This window comes from Hypanus sabinus, chromosome 6 (genome assembly GCF_030144855.1).
Source record: "Hypanus sabinus isolate sHypSab1 chromosome 6, sHypSab1.hap1, whole genome shotgun sequence".
NCBI classification, from domain to species: Eukaryota; Metazoa; Chordata; class Chondrichthyes; order Myliobatiformes; family Dasyatidae; genus Hypanus; species Hypanus sabinus.
In genome coordinates, this window is record NC_082711.1 from 125790391 (window position 1) to 125808512 (window position 18122).

General features: G+C 45.2%; 1 long non-coding RNA gene across 1 annotated transcript in view; it reads left to right on the forward strand.

Annotated features, from left to right (window-relative positions):
• Positions 1-6485: 6485 nt before the first annotated feature.
• Positions 6486-18122, forward strand: part of LOC132395073 (uncharacterized) — a 42080-nt gene continuing 30443 nt past the window's right edge. The window contains exons 1-2 of the long non-coding RNA XR_009512514.1: positions 6486-6630; positions 11757-11815. This is a non-coding gene — a long non-coding RNA (uncharacterized LOC132395073). The remainder of the gene's footprint in view (positions 6631-11756; positions 11816-18122) is intronic.

Here is an 18122-nt window from a genome sequence, read left to right on the forward strand (position 1 = left end):
ATTTATGAAGTCTTGAACACAGCAATGCTTCACTGCCTGCTTACATTCCGCGTTACCTAAGGAATTGGACTGTAGAATCAAATGACTCTGAAGACTAGCGGCATCCATTTTGTTCTTGGTTGTTCTTTTCAGCCACAATATATGCTTCGTTTTCAAATTTGAGTTTTAGTTAACTGCCCTGCTTCGCCTAGCGTTTATTGTCTTCTTTTCCTTTTAACACGTTTCACATTAATGTCTGTGATCTATCGATCTGCTTCAGTGTCTCTCACTCCGCTCATGGGCTATAACCGCACCGGGTGAAATTCGTATTCCTGAGTTCTGCCCACGTTCTTACTGGATGAGTCACCGGGGTGATCTCAACCTTGTAACGTTCGGCCTGATCAGCAGTGGAGCTCCCCAGCCTCTTTTAGTTCCCTCTGTACTGTCTGAATCATCTGAATCCTGGAATGTTTAGATACCAGTCCTGCCCTTCTCTCAACCAGGTCTCTAATCACTGAATCAACGTGTCATGTACTAATCCAGGCTTAAAGTACAACTGCATGAACTGTTCTACACCCAGCTCTGACATAAACTGACTTCTACCCTTCGGTGCCACTGCGCTCACTAACGTGGCCCAATATTTATTCCTTTTGGGGCTCTGTGACCGTATCTCTACCTTCCACTCAATGCTACTCTGAATCCCTACACCCCCTCTACATACCACATGATAGGAATCATCAGGGTGGCACCTGCAAGTTTCGCTGTGAGAATATTAGCTCCCTTTCAATGTAACCCATCCTCCTTACACCAGTCCGACATATCCTGGAAAAGAGCCCAATAATCTGTGTTCCTGATGCCCTCTCCCTTGTCCCAGATTATTAGCTTGACGTTTGTTCATCAAATCCCCCCAGGATTGTGCCCTTTTTTGGGGTTGACATATCAAAACGAATTTCATCAGTTGCAAGGCTCATGACCCATTACAAAGTCTCTTGTGTGTCCCGAATGCATCTACCTTTACTGCCATCCCTAGCAGCAAATTCCACACTTTTTCTGTCTTTAAAAAATAATCTCAAGCATCAGCCCCCAATAATTCCTTCCAATCACCTTAAAATTATGGCTCCTTGTTTTACCCACTTCCATCTTGCGAAAATTTCTTTGGACGTCCACTCCAGAACATTGAATGATAGTTGTTTCAATTTCCAACGTTTATTGAACTGCCACCGACGGAAAGATAAACAAACATATAGGCAGGTTATGGAATGTTGTAAAATAAAAAGGCTTAGTCAGGGACTGACTAAGATTTCTGAATGGACATTGAACCCATATCACTACCGCACTGCTCTTTGTTTTCTCTTTTTGCTTGATTTACTTATTTTCACTTTTTAATGTATATGTATCTACCCTAATTTATACATTTTTATTACTATGTATTGTGATGTACTGCTGCCGTCTAACAATAAATTTCACAACATATGCCGGTGATATTAAACCTGATTCTGACTCTGGCACACTAGCCTTCGTGGGTCCGTGCACTGGGTACAGATGTTGGGATGTTGTGTTACTGTTGTACAATATGTTGCTGAGGCCACATCGAAATATTATGTTTAGTTTTGCTCACTGTGCTCCAAGAAAAAAAATCAATAAACCTGAAAGAATGCATGGGAGATTTATACGGATCTTGCAAGGACTTGAATGGTTGAGTTATGAAGAGAGGTTGAGCAGATTAGGACTATTTTTCTTGGAATTTAGGAAAATGAGGTGCAATATTATAGATGTGTGTGAAATAATGAGTGTCATAGATTGGGTGAATACACAATTACTTTTTAACAAGGATGTGGAATCAAGAATTAGTGGGTACTAGATGGCGAGGGGACAGATATCAATTAGAAACACGATGGGCTATTTATTTCATCCAGGTGGTGTCAGGATATGGAGACAGCTGCCAGAGAAAGTTATTGAGGCAGGGACAACAACAAGATTGAAAAGCTATTGGACAGGGCCGTGGATAGAGAAGGTTCACACCGATATGGGTGCAACCTGGATGAGAGTTTTTCTTGTCCTGGACCAGATGGGTCTAAAGTCCCATTTCCAGGCAGAGTGGTTCTGCAAATCTGAACCACGTTCACCTGGTTTGCACCGTGCTCTTAAATTCAATGGCATAATTTTGACACCTCTCTCTGATTTATCAGTACCTCTGTCTCCATCTCATTCTCTAAACATACTGACTCTCACAGCTATCTTGACTATTACCCTTCCCACCCAGTCTGCTATACAAAATGACGTCTGTTCCCAGGGTGAAGCATTCCTTGCCAGAATTTCAGCAGCGTTTTCCTTCTTTAAAGAACGGAGTTGCCCTTCCTCTCTCTTTGCTGCTGCTTTTACCTTCATATACCCCCTCCATTTCTCAGACATTGGACCTTGCCCAATCTTCTCACTGCCATAACACGGTCACAGTTCCCCTTGTCCTTTCCTACTACCCCATGAATGACCGTATTCAGCATAACATTCTATGTAAAGTCCACCATCTTCAAAGGGATTCTAGCACTAAACAGATACATCCCCCCTCCCCACTCTACATTTCAGCAGGGATCACTCTCTCTGTCATTCCCTTGTCCAATCATCCCTCCCCACTGATATCACTGCTGGCGCATCCCTGAAATCGGAAAATAAGCTAGACCTGCTCCTGCATCTCCATTGAGGACCCCAAATAAGCCTTCCAGGAAAAGCATCACTTCAACTGCAAGCCTTCTAAGATCATCACCTGTATTTAGACAGCACAAAGAAACTGATAAAGTGATTTATCAGGCCAGTCAGCATCTATGGAAGAGTATAGTCGACATTTAGGGCCAAGACCCTTCATCAGGACTGAAGAAAAAAGGATGAGCAGTCAGTGTAAGAGGGTGAGGGGACGGTGGGGGCGGGGGGCGACACAAGGTGATAGGTGAAACTCGGATGGGGATTTGATGAAGTAAATTGCTAGGAAGTTTATTAGTGAAAGAGGTACAGGGCTAGACAAGTGGGAAACTGGTTGGAGAGGACAGAAAGCCATGGAAGAATGAAGACGGGGACGAACACCAGAGAGATGTGATGGGCAGTTAGGAAGATAATGTGAGATGGAAAAGGGAATGGGGAGTGGTTGAGGAGACGTTGGGCATTACCAGAAGATAGAGTAATCGAAGTTCATGTCATCAGGTTGTACGTTAAACTGACGGAATATAAGGTGTGGCTCCTTCAGCCTGAGTGTAGCCTCGTCTCAAAGGTGGAGGAGACCATGGATTAACATGTCAATTGACTCTATCCATTGCGAACTGTGTGGTCTCGTCCACTCTTGACAATGAATTCCTCAGATTCATGGCCCTCTGGCTAAAGAAATTTCGTTTCATCTCTGTTCTGAAGAGACATCCTTCTATTCTGAGTGTATGCCATCTTGTGCTGGAGTGACCCACTGCAGGAAAAATCCTCTCCACATTCACTCGAGGTTATAATGCAATTTTCTCCTCATTCTTCTGAACTCCAGTAAGGACAAGCCCAGAGCCAAAAAAATGCTGCGCATATATTGACCTTTACATTCTCGGGATCATTCTTAGTAATCTGCTCTGGACTCTCTCCGATGAAAACACATCATTCCTTGGATAAAGGGCCCAGCTTTGCTCACAGGATGGCTTTTGGACTGACAAATGTCTTACAAAGTCTTTTGTTGGTTTTAAAATTTGAGGTACATAAATTCATGAATTCATGAAGGTTATTGATATGATGTATTTTTAGGTGAGAGAGGAAAGATTTAAAACATGAAAGACACACATTTTCACTCACAGGGTGGCAGGGATATGAAACAAGCTGACAGGGGAATTGGTTGAGGCTTGTACAATAACAGAATGTAAAATGACACATGGACACGGATGTGGATAGTGAAGGGTGAGAGTGATGTGAGACAAATGCAGCCAGATGGCACCAGCTTCGAGTATCTTGGTGTGCTTGGACAAGTGGGTCCCTTGTTTTCACATTTATTAGATAAATGTAACTAACTTTTATTCTTATATTTTGCTTATTTTAATGTAATCTTCTCCCTCAGTTGTAACTTCTATTTTCTGTCCATGTTTAAAGACTTTGCATTCAACATCAACATCTCCACAATCACCATAAGCACAGTCACACTACAAGTCTGTGTGCTTGGCCCCTACTCTGCTCACCTTATACCTGTGATTGTATGGCTAAGTACAACTCCAATGCCATATTAAAGTTTGCAGATGACACCGCTGTTGTTGGAGGAATCAAAGGTGGTGACAAATTTTCCATTAGGAGGGAGATGGAGGATCTGGTTGAATGGTGCCACAATAACAACCTCTCACTCAACAGCAACAAAACCAAAGAGGCGATTATTGACCACAGGAGAAGAAAACAGCAGGTTCATGAGCCAGTCCTCATCGGGGAAGTGAAGGTGCAGAGTTTGTAAAATTAGATTCCTTGTTGTTATCATTTTAGAGGAACTGTGCTGGGACTAGCAGAGAGTGTCATTATAAAGAGAGTCTTTAAATTCCTTGTCTTTATTATTTCAGAGGGTCCGCCCTGGGACGAGCAGTAAGTCCATTATAAAGAAAGCACGGCACCGACTCTACTTAGAAGTTTCTGTATAATCTACATCACATCTAAAACTTTGACATACTTATTTGAATGCCCAGTGGGCCGTGTACTGACTGGCTGCATCACGTCTTGATATGGAAATACCAAAGCCCAGTAACGGAAATGACTACATAAAATAATGGATACAGCCCAGTTCATCACAGGCAGAGCCCGCCCCATCATTGAGTACGTTTACAAAGAGCCCTTCCATAGGAAAGCAGCATTTATTATCAAGGACATCGTTCAAATACGCCATGCTCTCTTCTTGCTGCTGCCATTGGGAAGGACGTATAGGAGCCTTAAGTCCCACACCACCATGTTCAAAAGTTATTAGTTCTGCTCTTGAAACAGCGAGAACAACTTTACAGAACTGATCCCATAACCTACAGACTCACTTTCAAGTATTCCACAACTCATCTTCTCAGTATTTTGTATTATTTGCACAATTTGTTTTCTTGTTCACATTTGTTGTCTGTCAGTCTTTGTTGCTTTTAGTTTTCATAAACTTCATTGTATTTATTTTCCTGTACATCCCTGAAAGAAAATGAACCTGAAGGTAGCATATGGTGACATATATGTACATTGATAGCCAACATACTTTGACAATCTCTTCTGTGACCCTGGACTTTCATGAGGGGTTTGTGATCTATTTACGTTTGTACAATGTTTACCCCAAAACCACAAAAGATTATTCAGACTAAAATATACGAAATTCAGACATCAAGTATTTACAAGACGGTGGAGAGTGAAATTAAAATATGAATATTACAGTCTATAACACAGTCAATTCCCATGTGTTGGGTGGGGGAGTTATGTACACACAATGGTTTGAAAGAAACTGCAGCAATGGAATACACTAAGGCTCTGGGTTTGATGTTAAAAACCACTGTTTATTAGTAGCAACTGAAAAAAGTAACTTAAGACTTAAAAATCAAAATGTGGCAGTGTTATATATGTGTGTGTATGTATATATATAAAATTTCCAAACTCGTTCAAGCTCAGTCGGCAAGGTTTAAAGACGTACAATGGTACTGGAAGAAACTCCGTTCAATGCACGGAGTTGATGGGGGGTGGGGAGAAATGTTTGTAATCCAAGGTGAAATCCACAACGGAAGAAGGACAAATAACCAGGTGTCGTTGGTCTTCCGTCGTCGGACACCAAATCTACTTTCGAGTTAGCCAATTGTAGCTTAACACAAAGGGTAGCGTCTTCGACGGAAAACTACCATCCAGGCAAGGGTAAACAGACCGGAAGCCTCCACAGGGTCAGCCTTTCTACACACAGTGATAGCCACTGATCGGTTGTCCTGATCAAACCACAACCCACCCTTGTGGGTACTGAAAAGTTCGATCCAATGAGTCTTCTGTCACTGGTGTCGTTCCATGGTCAATGCCGGCTGCGACTCTGACTGTGTGCGAAAGTGTTCTTGTCCAAACACGCTGTAAGCACCGGTAAACGTCAAACTGTACATCATATATTCCACCTCTCTCTTACCATAGCAACCTAGAAGAAGGCAGCAATACTGCAGTCAGTTTCTCTCTCTCTCTCCCTTTAAGGGCACAGTCCATGTCCGTCACAGGGAGTCACCGTTCCCGGAAATCCAGCAATGTACACTTACATACCCCGAGTGTATCTTGTGACTGTCTTATGACCATGATGTAATTTGAGTATCTGGTGAGCATGATTTAATGGTCTTGTGTGGTGGGGTGATGTAATTTCCTGCCAGTGTGAAGTCACGAGATGACATGTTTTAACAGGTATAAAATGAGTAAAGCCTGCTGTGACCCAAGAGTTTTGTGCTGAATCGTCGTTCAATTCCTCATTTACTCCGTGATGCTGCGTATTTGTCTCATGACGCAGTTACGTTTTAAAATGGAGTTTTACTTTCTATTGTCAGGTACAGAATCGTTTTGTCGGCAGTTTTGCGAACTGCTGCCTGTTGTTTGATGTATCTTTGACTTAATTTTAAAGTCTAAGTATTGGAGAGTGAAGACTTTATCAAAGTACGGGGACCCGAAGGATCGAGTAAGGTTGGTATTGTCGGCGGTTTACTACAGGATCGACGTTATTAGATCTTAGTTCAAGAAATAATGACTTGTATCTGAGATAACCCCTACCTGTAAGAATAGAAAGGGTTGTGCAGTGTTCATTCGCCAAGAAAAATGTCAGTTCCTTTAAGCCGTTTTTATTCCCTTCATCGTGAATCCTTCGGGCAAGGCATCAGCAGTAACGGCACGTCATCGAGGAATTCATTATTTCAGGAAAGTCGCTCCTATTTGACTGTATAAATCACTGGGACTTTCGTATTTACCATTTTAAGGCTGTGTTCGCATTTATCACTTTAAGAATTGTTCCAGAATTGCCGAACAGCAGTTAACTTCCGTTTAAGTTACTCGTTTGTTTACTTTTCATTTTTGTTTAGCAGAGTTTAATAAATGCTTATTTGTTTATAAATAATCTGTCACAATTCTATATTCAGTGTTGCCAGAGACCTACTGTACCAATTGGGGGCTCTTGTCCAGGATACGTTCCGGTTTTGAGCTTTATTGCTTGTTTAATTATCAGTCTAATTTGGAAAAAGGAAATACCCGATTCTTTTGTTTTGATTGGTTTGTGGGTGGTATTCGGCAACAATGAATATTGACGACGTTCTGGCACTGCCAGACCCGGATTTATTAGCGAAAGCGAAAAAGAGTGATACATCTGAGATTGCGAACAGGTTGGACCTTAAAGCTATTTCGAAGGCTATAACAATCTCGTCACGCTATGTAGAGTCGGGTGATTTTGGTGAAGAAGTGTTATATGTGTTTCCAATAAGTGATCTAGAGGTGCAGTTACAAATTGAACAAATGAAGTTAGAGCAATGCCAAGCCGACTTGGAACGATGTCCGTTAGAAGATGAAAATAAAAGAGAGAATTTGAAGCTAAAAAAGCAGAGAGAAAGAGGGAGTTTGAGCTAGCGATGGAGAAATTAAAGTCCGAGAATCAGTTCTCTAGTTTTAGGGAACAGTTTGTTGCTAGTCGCTAAGTTATATTAGCTCCTGCATTTAATGAAACAGCAGCGGATAAATGTTTCCAACATTTTGAAACTGCTGCTCTGATTTGAGTGGCCGAAATAGAAATGCCCATTGATACTACAGAGTTTAATTAAAGGCAAGGCAAAACAAGTTTATACAGCATTAACTGCTGAGCAAACACTTGATTAAAATATTGTGAAGCTGCATTTACTGAAAGCGCATGAACTGGTTCCAGAAGCTGACAGAGAAAGATTCAGAATTTTTAAGAAATCCCGGGGAAAAAACACGTGGAATTTTCCTGCGATAAATGAATATGTTTTGAGCAATGAGCTTCCTCTAAAAAATGTGAGTGGGGAGTATAATAAATTGAAAGAGTTGATTTTAATGGAGGAATTTAGAAGGAGCATCCCTGATGCAATAAGGACATTCTTAAATGTAAGGAACAACCGGAACAAGTGCTACACTTGCCCTTGCACTTCCTCCCTCACCACCATTCAGGGCCCCAGACAGTCCTACCAGGTGAGGTGTCACTTTACCTGTGAGTCGGCCGGTGTGGTATACTGCGTCCTGGGCTCCCGGTGTGGCCTTTTATATATTGGTGAGACCCGACGCAGACTTGGAGACCGTTTCGCTGACCACCTACGCTCGATCCGCCAGAAAAAGCAGGATCTCCCAGTGCCCACACATTGTAATTCCAAGTCCCATTCCCATTCTGATATGTCTATCCATGGCTCCTCTGTTGTCAAAATGAATCCAAACTCAGGTTGGAGGAACAACACCTTATATACCGGCTGGGTAGTCTGCAACCTGATGGCATGTACATTGACTTCTCTAACTTCCGTTAACGCCCCTCATCCTCTTCTTACCCCATCCCTGACATATTTAGTTGTTTGCCTGTTCACCATCTCCCTCTGGTGCTCTCACCCCCTCCTTTCTTTCTCTTGAGGCCTCCCGTCCCATTCTACCCTCAAGAGTATGATTAGTACGTATTCTATGGAAACTTAAATGATTCGAATGAGGGCATATACTTAATTCTCTTTGCAGTACGGGAGGCACTGCAGGCATCATTAGGTTTTAGTCCATTTGAACTTGTATTTGGGCATAGTGGGAGAGGACCTTTGGCCTTTTTAAAAGCACAATGGCTTAATGAAGCTGTACATATTAATTTGATTAGATTATGTTTTAAAATTTAAGGATTGATTACATAAAGCTTGTAGTTTAACTAGGGAACATTTAAAAATGGCTCAGGAGAAAATGAAAACCTGGTACGATAAGGAAGCCAGAATGAGGTAATTTATGCCTGGGGATAAAGTGTTGGTTCTTTTCCTGGTGCAAACGAATTCTTTAGAAGCTAAAATTCACGGTTCTTATGAAATTATGTCTAAAGTTAATGATGTGGATTATGTCATAAAAATACCGGATCGAAGAAGGCCAACATAGTATTCTCATGTAAATAAGATAAAACCATATTATGAGAAACTGTCAGCTACTATGACTGTTTAATAATAAAGGTAATATTATTATTATTAATAATAATGAATCTGATCCCACTAAGAACTTAATGGATGATTCATGTGAAACTCATTTTAAACCCAATATTATTTCTGCCAGATTACCAAACTCAACAATTCTGGAAAATATTGATGGGAAATGAGCTCATTTACAGCCAGAGCAGAAGCAGCAATTGTAGCAATTATTTTTTTTTAATAAAGGGATTTATTTCCAGAATTTCCTAAAATAACCGAAGTAGCTTCACGTGATGTAAATGTTGGAGATGCCAAACCCATAAAGAACATTCATATCGGATGAACATGGAAAAATGTGAACTTGCTGTTGAACAAATTAAGTATATGTTAGGGAATAATAATTCCTTCTAATTGGAATTGGAGTTCACCTCGTGTTATGGTGCCTAGGTCAGACCGTAGTATTCGGTTTTGTACTGACTCCAGGAGGTTGAATGCTGTAACGAAACCAGATGCACATCTAATCCCTGCAGTGGATGATTGTTTGGATAAAGTCGGAAAAGGAAAGTAGCTTACAAAGACTGATTTCTTAAAAGGGTATTGGTGTGCTCCATTGGCAGATAGAGGTGGAGAGATATCTGCATTTGTAACGCCATTTGGGCTGTATGAATATAATGTTCTTCCATTTGGAATGAAGAATGCCCCAGGTACTTTCCAGCGGATCATTAGCTCTGTGATTCGTGCGTTAAAGGATACAAATGCCTATTTTGATGATTTAGCTTCAGGATATGATACTTGGGAAGCACATATTACTGCGCTGGAGAAACTATTTGAAATGATTTCAAAAGCTAGCTTAACTATAAACTTAGCTAAAAGTGAATGTGGTCATGCCACTGTGACTTACCTTCGTTATGTTGTCGGTCAAGGTTATGTAGCTCCCGTCCAGGCGAAAGTTCGGGCAATTTTAGAGGTCCCCATTCCAACTGGTAAAATAAAACTCTCCGATGATTCTTGGGAATTGTAGGGTATAACCGAAAACTATGTAAAATAATTTCTAATATTGCCCACCCATTAACTAACTTGGTGAAGAAAAATGAAAAGTTTCTGTGGACAGTACTTTGAAAGAGAGACAGACAGACATATTTTATTGATCCCGAGGGAAATTGGGTTTCGCTACAGTCGCACCAACCAAGAATAGTGTAGAAATATAGCAATATAAAACCATAAATAATTAAATAATAATAATTAGTTAATCATGCCAAGTAGAAGTAAGTCCAGGACCAGCCTATTGGCTCAGGGTGTCTCACACTCCGAGGGAGGAGTTGCAAAGTTTGATGGCCACAGGCAGGAATGACTTCCTATGACGCTCAGTGTTGCATCTTGGTGGAGTTTGTCTCTGGCTGAATGTGCTCCTGTGTCTAACCAGTACATGATAGAGTGGATGGGAGACATTGTCCAAGATGGCATGCAACTTGGACAGCATCATCTTTTCAGACACCACCGTCAGAGAGTCCAGTTCCACCCCCACAACATCACTGGCCTTACGAATGAGTTTGTTGATTCTGCTGGTATCTGCTACCCTCAGCCTGCTGCCCCAGCACACAACAGAAAATATGATAGCACTGGTCACCACAGACTAGTCGGAGCGGCTGGAACAGGTTGTATGCGCACACCAGTTGTCAGGAGGCATATGAGAAATTGAAATCTATGCTATGTCACCAACCTGTGCTCAGGGCAACTGACATTGGAAAACCACTTTCATTAGCTGTAGGCGCCAGCGATGAGGCTGCAGGAGCAGTATTACTGCAAAGGAATGAAGATAACGAGGTTGATCATCCAGTAGCTTACTTTTCTAAGAAATTTAATGAGCACCAAATGAACTATTCAACGATAGAAAAGGAATTATTATCCCTTGTTTTGGCTTTACAACATTTTGATGTGTAAGTTGGTACAACTCGGAAACCACTGATAGTTTACACTGATCATAATCCGTTAGTGTTTTTGAGTAAGATGAAAAACAAAAAAAGTTTACTAAATTAGTGTTTTATGTTACAGGAGTATAATATTTAGACAATTCATATTAAAGGCAAAAATAATGTGATTGCTGACTGCCTATCTGGATGTGGAATGTACAATGTAATTTTTTTATGGAGTAGTATGTCAGCATGTGTAATACTACTTTATAGTAACTTACAAGCTGCTTTATGATAATACTATGCGTATTGTGTATGTTGTAGATTTTATACATTTGTTTTTTGTAATTACTTAATTGTTAAAATTTTGCTCATGACAGACAAGTTTATTCTTTTGGAGGGAGGTGTTACATACCCCTTGGGTATCTTGTGACTGTATTATGACCATGATGTAATTTGAGTATCTCGTGAGCATGAGGTAATTGTCTTGTGTGGTGGGGTGATGTAATTTCCCGCCAGTGTGAGGTCACGTGATGACATGTTTTAACGGGTCTAAAACGGGTAAAGCATGCTGTGACGCAGGAGTTTTGTGCTGAGTCGTCGTTCAATTCGTCATTTACTCTGTTATGCTGCGTATTTGTCTCATGACGCAGTTACGTTTTGAAAGGGAGTTTTACTTTCTACTGTAAAGTACAGAATCGTTGTGTCGGCAGTTTTGCTAATTGCTGCCTGTTGTTAGATGTATCTTTGATTTATTTTTAAGTCTAAGTATTGGAGAGTGAAGACTTTATCGAAGTACGGGGACCCGAAGGATCGAGTAAGGTTGGTATTGTCGGCAGTTTACTACAATTGGATCTTCGTTTAAGAAATAGTGATCTAGATCTGAGATAACGCCTACCTGTAAGAGTAGAAATCGTTGTGCAGTGTTCATTCGCCAAGAAGAAGGTCAGTTATTTTAAACCGTCTTTATTTCCTTCGTTGTGAATCCTTCGGACAATCCATATTTCAGCTGGGATCAGCAGTAACGTGACGGCGTCGAGGAATTCGTTATTTCACGAAGGTCTCTTCTACTTGACTGTATAAATCTCTTGGACTTTCGTATTTACCATTTTAAGGCTTTGTTCGCATTTATCACTTTACGAATTGTTCCAGAATTGCCGTATTGCTGTTCACTTCATGTTAAGTTATATCCATATAAACATATAACAATTACAGCACGGAAACAGGCCATCTCGTCCCTTCTGGTCCGTGCCGAAAGCTTACTCTCACCTGGTCCCACCGACCTGCACTCAGTCCATAACCCTCCATTCCTTTCCTGTCCAAATACCTATCCAATTTTACTTTAAAGGACAATATCATTTTATGATATTATGAAATTCCATTTTATGAAATAACAAAATTATGATATTGTCAAATTGATATTGATAAATATTGAAAATATTGATAAATGACAAATTATGGTATTTTATGACATTACAATATCACAATATGTCAATAAGTTAGTCTTGTCTTTACTTTTCAATTTTGTTTAGCAAAGTTTAATAAATGTTTATTTGTTTTTTAAAAAAACTGACTTAATTCTATATTCATTGCTGAATGAGATGTACCATAGCAGTACACATTCCATTTGAAATGTTCGCAACTTTCCCATAGGCTGCACTGATTGACAGCTCCGTCTTCCCCGGCTCCTTCGCGCTGGAATCACCGTCACCTGACATACGTGATGCCGACTCTTGGAGCGCTGACGTCAGAGAGGGCATTCCTTCATCGACGTCGTTTCCTGGGGAATGGTCCGGGACTGCGGTGAAGTGGAATCTGTCTCTACTTGTTCGGGTTTCAACTCCCCTGTGTAAATCGGCCTCCTGTTCCGTCCCACGGAACAGTGAGTGTCTGTCAGTCCCTCACTATACCGGCTCTCTGACTCAGTTACATTAATTGAAACATATTTGCACAGTTACATGATAGGAAAGGTTGAAAGCGATACGGGCCTATTGCAGGCACATGGGACGAGTTCAGGTCGACAATTTGGTCGGCGTGGATGAGTTGTACCGAGGGTACTGTTTCAGTTCTGTATAAATCACTGACTCTGTTTTGGGAAGTTAAACCAGGGCAGGAGGTACACAGCGAACGGCAGGTTCCTGGTGAGTTTTGATCAACAGAGACATTGAACTGAAGTTCTGTGTTCCAGGTTCCCACTGCACTTTCACAGTCAGTGGCTTCTGCATGTCCATACCGACAATCCAGAATCTGTTTCCAATAACTCAGCACTTGCTCTGTCTCAAGCTTGGTGATTCAAATGCTGCTCCAGATGCTCCTTAAATACCTGCTTGCCCCACCCCTTCAGGCAGTATGATCTATATTGTAACCTCCTGGGTGAGAGAGGAAGGTTTTCCTCAAATCCAATTTAATCACACTCTTCTTAAAGTTCATGTTGTACACAGCTAATACTTGTGTGCATTAAGTTCTGGGCTGGGAAGTGGCAGATGGAGTTCAACCCAGATAAGTGTGAAGTGGTTCATTTTGGTAAGTCAAATATGACGGTAGAAAATAATATTAATGTTAAGACGCTAGGCAGTGCGGGGGATCAGAGAGGTCTTAGGGGCCGAGTCTATAGGACGCTCAAAGCAACTGTGCAGGTTGACTCCGTGGTTAAGAATACTATAGTGCATTATCGTTCTTCAATCGTGGAATTGAATTTAGGAGCAGAGAGGTAATGTTGCAGCTATTTAGGACCCTGGTCAGACCTCAATTGGAGTACTGTGCTCAGTTCTGTTCGGCTCACTACAGGAAGGATGTGAAAACAATAGAAAGAGTGCAGAGGAGATTTACAAGGATGTTGCCAGGATTGGGGAACATGTCTTATGAGAAGAGATTGAGTGAACTCGGCCTTTTCTACTTAGAGCGACGGTGGATGACAGGTGACCTAATAGAGGTATATAAGATGATGAGAGGCTTTGATCATGTGGATAATCAGAGGCCTTTTCCCAGGGCTGTAAAGGTTGCCACAAGAGGACACAGGTTTAAGGTTCTGGGGATTAGGTACAGAGGAGAAGTCAGGGGTAGCTTTTTCACTCAGAGCGGTGACTGTGTGGATTGCGTTGCCGGCAACGGTGGTGGTGGCGGATACGATTGGGTCTTCTAATAGACCTTTGGATAGGTACATTAAGCTTAGAAAAATAGAAGGCTCTGGGTAAGCTAATGATTTCTAAGTTGGGGACATGTTCAGCACAATGTTGTGGGCCGAAAGGCCTGTAAATGCTGGTTTTCTGTATTCTATGTTCTAAATTCCAGCTGCCACTTTTCAGACCATTTTTCCAACTGGTCCGCATCCCACATCAAGATTTGCTAGCTTTCCTCTCCGCCAACTACATCCCTAATCTTGGTGTCATCTGCCAACATGCTGATTCTGTTTACCACATTCTCATCCAGAACATTAATACAGATGGAAAACAACAATGTGTGGCGACCCATTTCCTGTCACATCCAAACCGGCTCACAATTAGATAGCCTACGGGGGTTTGCGAGCACAGAGCTTTGGAGCCTCTGCGCCACGGGGGGCAGGCTGAGGGAGGCTTAAAAGTGATGCTGAGGATTTCGAATAATTTTTTTTCCTTCGACTGCAGTTACCAACTCCGTGTCGTAATTTTAGCGCTGCGTGTAGCACATCGCTACAATTGGTGACCCCGACGCTCCAAACGATTTTTGGACCAGAAATAACCGACGCTGCCTCTGTTCATGCGGTTTCGTTGAAACTGCCGGGTTTCTGGACACAGCGCCCGGACCTATGGTTCCAACAAGCCGAAGCCCAATTCCACGTTCGCCAGATCACCTCAGAAGACACCCGCTACTACTACGTGGTGAGCTCCCTCGACCAGGACACAGCGGCCCAGGTCGCGGAGTTCGTACAGTCGCCCCCGGCAGAAGGCAAGTACACGGAATTCAAAGCCCTGCTCCTCAGGACTTTCGGACTCTCACGGCGCGAGCGGGCTGCCCGTTTACTGCACCTGGATGGCTTGGGCGACAGACCTCCTTCGGCTTTAATGAATGACATGTTGTCTCTAGCCGACGGACACACACCCTGCCTCATGTTTGAGCAGGCATTCCTGGAGCAGCTGCCCGAGGACATACGCCTGCTGCTGTCAGACGCGGATTTCAGTGACCCCCGGAAGGTGGCAGCCCGGGCGGACTTGCTGTGGAACGCCAAAAAAGTGAGCGGGGCATCCATCGCACAGATCTCCCAGCCACGCTCCCAGCAGCAAACCAGTCCAGGCCCGGCCGCAGAGCCCGCCAACCCCCGGCCCAAGGAACACTGGTGCTTCTACCACCAGCGGTGGGGCGCAGAAGCCCGCCGTTGTCGCCCGCCCTGCAAGTTCCCGGCGCCGCTGATGGCTACGGCGGCTGGCCATCGGGATAGCCTCCTGTATGTGTGGGATAGAAGGTCGGGACGCGGGTTTTTGGTCGATACTGGTGTCGAGATCAGCGTTTTACCTCCGACGAGTTACGACACCCGCAGCAGGGCACCGGGTCCCCCCCTGAGGGCCGTGAACGGCAGCACAGTAAGGACCTATGGCACCCGTAAGATGCAGCTACAGTTCGGCTCCAGCCAGTTCACGTGTAACTTTACACTGGCCGCCGTAGCCCAACCGCTTCTGGGTGGGGATTTTTTGAGGGCTCACAGCCTACTTGTCGACCTGCCCAGGAAGAGGCTGGTACACGCCGAGACCTTTCAGACGTTCTCCCTGGGTGCAGCCCAGTTGCCAGCCCCTCACCTCGGCTTCATCACGCTGTCCGACAACGACTTCACCAGGGTTCTGGCGGATTTCCCATCGGTTCTGGCACCGCAGTTCACAGCGGCCATGCCCAGGCACGGCGTACAGCACCACATCCCGACCCAGGGACCACCCCTCCACGCCCGCGCTCGGTGGCTTCCCCCGGACAAGCTCCGACAGCCGAAGGAGGAGTTCCAGAGGATGGAGGAATTGGGGATCATCCGGCGGTCCGACAGCCCATGGGCCTCCCCCCTGCACATGGTGCCCAAAGCGACGGGAGGCTGGAGACCGTGCGGCGACTACCGCAGGCTGAACGAGGCTACCACACCGGACCGCTACCTTGTGCCGCGCATTCAGGACTTTGCAGCAAACCTGCACGGCGCACGGATCTTCTCCAAGGTAGACCCCGTCCGAGGGTACCATCAAATCCCGATGCATCCTGACGACGTCCCCAAAACGGCTCTCATCACCCCGTTTGGCCTTTTCGAGTTCCTCCGCATGCCGTTCGGCCCGAAGAATGCCGCACAGACGTTCCAGCGGTTAATGGACGTGGTGGGACGGGACCTGGACTTCGCGTTCATCTATTTGGACGACATCCTCATAGCCAGCAGCAGTCGTCAGGAGCATCTGTCCCTCCTCCGTCAACTCTGCGCCCGACTGAGTGAGTACGGTCTTACCCCGCCAAATGCCAGTTCGGAATCGATACCATTGACTTCCTGGGCCACAGGATTACTAAAGACGGGGCAACCCCTCTACCCGTTAAGGTAGATGCGGTCCGCCACATCCCCCGACCCACCACGATCAAAGGCCTTCAGGAATTCGTAGGTATGGTCAATTTCTACCACCGCTTCCTCCCTTCAGCAGCCCCGATCATGCGCCCCCTGTTCGCCCTGATGTCGGGTCCGAGCAAAGACATTACCTGGGACGAGGAGTCCGCCGCCGCTTTCGTTCAAACGAAGGAAGCATTGGCGAACGCAGCAATGCTAGTGCACCCCAGAATGGACGCCCCTACTGCCCTCACAGTGGACGCATCTAACACGGCAGTCGGTGGGGTGCTGGAGCAACTCATCGCAGGTCGCTGGCAACCCCTGGCGTTTTTCAGCAAACACCTGCGACCACCCGAGCTCATGTACAGTGCTTTCGACCGGGAAGTGTTGGCGCTCTACCTGGCAATCCGGCATTTCAGGTACTTCCCAGAAGGTAGGCCCTTCACCGCGTTCACGGACCACAAAACGCTTACCTTTGAGTTTACGAAAGCGTCCGACCCCTGGTCGTCCCGCCAGCAACGCCACCTGTCCTACACCTCTGAATACACGACGGATGTCCGGCACGTCTCAGGTAAGGACAATGTCGTGGCGGATGCGCTCTCTCGCCCTACCGTTTATGCCCTTTCCCGAGGGGTAGACTTTGAGGCACTGGCAGAGGCGCAGCAGGCGTATGAGGAGATTCCGAGTTACAGAACCGCAGTCTCCGGTTTGCAGCCCCAGGACCTCCCCGTAGACACGGGTGAGAGGACCCTACTCTGTGACGTCGCCACCGGCCAGCCCCGTCCCATCGTCCCGACAGCCTGGCGGCGCCGTGTTTCCGACTCCATTCAGAACTTGGCGCATCCCTCCATCCGGACAACTGTCCGGATGGTTTCCAGCAGGTTCGTTTGGCACGGACTCCGCAAACAGGTCAGTGAATGGGCCAAAATGTGCATGCACTGCCAGACGGCCAAGGTGCAGCGGCACACCAAAGCCCCACCGCAGCAGTTCCATCCCGCCCTCCGGCGTTTCGACCACATTCATGTGGATATCGTGGGCCCCCTGCCAGTGTCGCGCGGAGCGCGGCACCTCCTGACTATCGTGGACCGGTTCACAAGATGGCCAGAGGCGGTCCCGCTCACCGACACAACCTCCGAATCTTGCGCCTGAGCCCTGATCACCACCTGGATATCTCGCTTTGGTATACCGGCTCACATTGCCTCCGACATAGGCGCCCAGTTCACCTCCAGCCTGTGGTCAGCTATGGCCAGCCTTTTGGGGACTCAGCTGCACCACACCACTGCCTACCACCCACAGTCGAACGGGCTAGTGGAGCGTTTCCACCATCACCTGAAGTCGGCCCTCATGGCCCGCCGGCGAGGAGCCAACTGGGCGGATGAGCTTCCCTGGGTCCTACTCAGCATCCGCACAGCGCCCAAAGACGACCTGCACGCCTCGTCGGCCGAGTTGGTATACGGCGCGCCCCTGGTCGTCCCCGGGGAGTTCCTACCAGACCCACAGGGGCAAGAGGAAGATCCCGCAGCAGTCCTGGGCAGACTACGCGAGACGGTTTTCACGGTGGACCGCCTCAAACCGGCCCATGTGGACCTGGCA